Raw genomic sequence first — 4,887 nt, 5'->3', positions numbered from 1 at the left:
TGCCTCTTCTGAGCAAGCCATGTGAAGAAGTTTAAAAATGGGGGATCCAATTAACTGGAGACTGTGTATTCTTTGTCAACGTGGTGACCAAAAAAAAAAAGGCCATTGGTACTAAAACCACGACTAGGTTCTTATGTGACATTCTTGAATGCAGTCAGAGAAAGAGCCACTTGCACTGATTGAGAGTGTGTGGAAATACAGCGAAGACTCAAAGATGTTACCAGAGATACATTGTGTGAGCATGGTGCAATATGGCACAGAAGCTGTTATCAGGAGGCAACAAACAGGAGTGGGATCGAGAGGACCCGGGAACGCAATGAACAAGCTGGAGTGCAACTTCATCCACCAAGCAGCGTGGGAGAAAAAGAAAGAATGAGGAGATTTAACAGCCCTTTGAGCGGCTTGCCAAGTTCACAAGATCCAAGACAGCTCCCCTGGAGAAGGATTTGTGCTTTTTCTGCCAAGAAGACATAGGAGAGCAGATCTTTAGGGTTTGTACGTCAGAGGCAGGGAAACAACTAAGGTCAGCTGTGGGGATGTCTGGGAATCCGGCCCTGTTAACAAGACTGAATACTTCTATCTCTCCTACAGATGTACATGTAATTGAATTTCAATACTACAAAGGATGCTGGAGAAGTAACGTATTTCATTTCTTAAGAGAAGTGTCAAACCGAAGTGGTCCATACGCCCCCCACTTTAAGCAGCAAGCATGGTTGAAATAAAAAACTTGGTTGAAGTGAAGACACGACAGAAGGCTATAATCTTAATGGGAAACGTATGGACAGCCTACAAGAATATTCATGGAGATGTCATGACACAGCATTGCCCACTTTCAGTCGAACTGAACTCCCAGATGTGACATCAGTACTGCTAAAAGATTGTAGGAAATCAGCAGTGCTATACAACCCAATAGACTGTCAAGAAGAAAATGTTCATTCAATGATAATAGATGCTGGCAACATGGACAATATGAAAACAGTCTTCAAGGCAGCCCAGATCATTCGCCAGAGTATTATTGCCTACTTCGACAAGGAAGGTGTCACAGATAATGATGTCCTCCCGGTATCAAGTGATACAACTTGTGTCCCAGCTGAGTTGTTCAGCCTGATGAGATGGGTTCTGACTGGGCCTATGGAACACCTAGCAGGAACAGAGATCACAGACTAGTTAGCACATGATGTTTGGGTTGAAGAAAGACAGGCAGGTCCAGAGCTTTCACTTCACAGTGACACCAGGAGTAGGGAGTAGTTGGAGCTGCTCAACAGGTAAGGATTGTGCGTGTCTCATGGACACATCATGCAACTGGAGACTCCCCTGGCCAATGCTGTCGTGGAAAACACAAATAATTTTGGGGGTCTCTATGTACCTCCCTTCCTCAAGAAAGGTTCGTTTGTGTTCTTAGCAGCATACAACACTGACTTCTCTGAGGACACCCCAGATGGAAAGTGAACTACAAATGGTACCATAGTGGCGGTCTATCAAAAACGTGATGCACTTGGAGAGGCAGTTGCTCCATCACTCAGTATCAAGCATATTAGTAGTCAAACAGTTCAGCCATACCATGTACAAATTGAACACTGCTAAAAGCCTAAGCCAGTGCAAAACAAGAGAGAGAAAGAGATTGTGGTAAACCAGGAAGGAATCAACACTGTACAACAAAGGAAGCAGATGCCCTGGATCATTGCCTGTGTATTGTCAAGGTTAGCAGGAGGGCCTTGTAAAATTCCTTGTTAAACCAGATACAATTCTCTGACATCAAACACCCTGTCACTGATGCAAATTGGAGCTCTGCCCCTCATGCCTAAAGTGGCCCATGAATGGTCAATGCTCCTCACTGAGCTGAAACAAGCAAATACAATCAGGAAATTGACAGTAGGAAATGATCACCCCACTGTCATCACCTTTGACATGGTACTACAAAAAAAGGGGTACAACTATTGGATGCGTGATTAGATCTGAAGAAGTAAAACGTACCAGGACTAGGAGAGCTCCATGCTGTCATGGCTGCTTTGAGAGCTTTGGGATATTGAATTGAAAATTCAGGGATTGATGATGATTGGATCGAGGCTGGCCTAAATGGTACTGCAACAAGGCAGATTTTGAGTTGCTCACACTACAAACGCTGCCTGACAGCTCATATCTACACCTACATTGCCTTCTATGAATTAATCCTTGAGGAATTCTTCAACGAACACCCACAGCTCAAGACTACGTTTGACTAGGCAACAGAACATTTCACATCGGCATGTTGCCAGAAGGACAAGTCAGTAAAAAAGGAATCTGTCAAACAAGCAAATAGTTCACTGCAGGATATCATAGCCAAAGAATCCTTTGGACAAGCATTCGAGACATGGAAGAAAAGCAAGTGAAAAAATGCCATGTTCGCCTTCATCACCAACTACCTCTGCAGAGTAGAGGCCATCCTTCACTTCATTGTGACTTCTCGAAATGCTGATTGGGAAGCTGCAGAGTCACTGAGTAAGTTATTCTTTGCCTTCGACCACATCAACAGACAAATGAAGGCTTACTCTGGGATGACTAGAATCTCAAACAAAGCTAATGCAAGGCAGAGATTCTTCATGGCTGCTGCAGAACTGTTTTGCCTCTCAATTGAGTTCAAAGACCAGCTCCACACAATGGACACCACCAGAATTGAACATCCTGGGGTAACAAAGAGCAGCATACAAAGGGACCATGTCGCTGATGATAGCATCAATAATACTGCAGTGGAATGAGTCATGGGAACCGAGTCAGAGGTGAAGGTGATCAAATATACAACATAATTACTCGTGGATGTGTACCACAGGAACATGTTCAAGACATCCTACATGCAGACTCAATTGGGCAGAAGCTGTACGAGGACTTCATTGCATATAGAATAAATGGAGATGTTCGTCTGTGGGCCACTGTGAAGAAAGAGAAGTTAAAGACCTTCACCTAAAATAACAAAAAGTCAATCATCAAACTTCAAAACACAAGCATAGAGCTCAAGGAAACCAAAGACCTGTTCGGACGCCTGCTTGTCCTGTCAAGATCACGAGACATTGATCAAAAGAAAGCAATCGGTACCTATGAGTTCACTCAGGTGCCAAGAGCACTTTTTGCCAGCGATTGAGAAATTCTTCCATGCACTGACAAATCAAAGCTAATACACCGACTTGAAAAGCTTGTTGAGGAGAATGCCGAAACAGAGAACCTATGAGGTAGTAGAAGCGGAACAAGAGTCAGGTACCAGCCAGAAGCATCATCACAGGATTGCTCTTGTGGAAGACATGGTACTTTTCCATAACCTTACAAAGAAACTACCAACTATGGAGACCATAGGAGATCTTAGAAGGTGGTACTACGAAAGAGTGATGGGATTTGCATGTGATTACGATGAGATAATCGTAGTATTTTACACCTACAAGTCTGAATCCCTGAAACAACGAACCAGAGAAAGAAAAAACCTGGGTCAGCCTCCAGTTGAGCACCAGATCAAAGATGAAACAAATATCAAGAACATTACAATGAACAAGTTCCTTTCACACGACAAGACGAAGAAACACCTTACGGAGTACCTAGCTGACAAGATCATCGAATATGCTGAGAGCTCCCCGAAGATGGTCATTGTGTCTGCAGCAGGTAAATGATCTTACAATAAAGCTTGTTACTTTCAGCATACAATATCTAATATATTTAACTATTTTCAACAAAACACTTACAGTGTGTTGTCTTTGTATTTCTTTATAGGAAGGACCAAAACTAACATAAGGATGGAGTGTGAAGACAACAGTAATGAAAAAGCAGACACACTGCTCATCCATCAACCAGTCCTTGCGTCACGCCGCAGGTCACCCAACACGGAACTCATGGTTTTTTCACCTGACACAGATGTGGTTGTCCTTCTGATAGGTCATTATGATATTCTCCTTAAAAGCACGTCATTTACCATGAAATCTGGAGTACTTCAGATTGGTTTTATGTGGACATTTTTGAGTGAATCCTATGCTAAAGCTCTTCCAGCGTTCCATGCATTTACTGGTACTGACAACACCAGACGGTTTTCTGGAATCAGTAAAGTGACATGGCTGAACATTATCCTTGAAGTACCAGAGGATATCTGGAAAGGTCTGCAACAGCTCTCTGAACCAGATGAAGTCACAGAGGAACAGAATTCTATCCTGGAGAAATTTGTCTGTCATGCTTACAAGCCGAAGAAGTCGGACATCACGAACATCCCAGATCTTTGGTGGTACCTTTTTCTGCAAGAATATGGCAGACAGTGAAAACCTGCCACCTAACATTGGTGCACTTAAACAACATATACTGCGATCAAAGATACAAGCCAGAGTGTGGGGTCAAGCTTCTGTTGTCCAACAGAGCCTACCAGAGCCTTTGGGTAACGGATATTGCAGGGCCAGCACCAAAAGCCATTCTGGAAATGGTAAGATGTCTTTGCAAAACAAACTGCTCAACTAAAAGGTGCTCTTGTACCGCAGTGAACCTTCCTTGCACTGAAATGTGTGAGTGCACAAGTGACTGCCAAAATGAGCAAGGTTCAAGGGATATTTCATCATATCTCATTGAATTGGAGAGTGACGATGATGATGATACAGACGATGATTGAGAGACCATTATATATGATATTGCCTAAGGACAATAATGCATATTGATTGTGGCAGTTTTAGATGTTGTTTCAATGCTCAAATGTATTATCTTGCATACTTCTGCTGCTACTTGAAATTGCAATTGTTTCGTGTATTAATTGCGTGTGTAAATTGCAATTGTTGAATGTATGGTGCTGATGTGCTTCTAGTTTAACATTGTATGTAGGTTATGAAAAATAATGCTAACATTGAACAAGTAATTTTCGGTTTTGTAACACTTTTATTACAATAATGTTCC

Source organism: Palaemon carinicauda, chromosome 24, assembly GCF_036898095.1.
Source record: "Palaemon carinicauda isolate YSFRI2023 chromosome 24, ASM3689809v2, whole genome shotgun sequence".
In the NCBI taxonomy this organism is placed as follows: domain Eukaryota; kingdom Metazoa; phylum Arthropoda; class Malacostraca; order Decapoda; family Palaemonidae; genus Palaemon; species Palaemon carinicauda.
The sequence above is the reverse complement of the archived record's forward strand: the minus strand, read 5'-3'. Positions refer to the sequence as shown.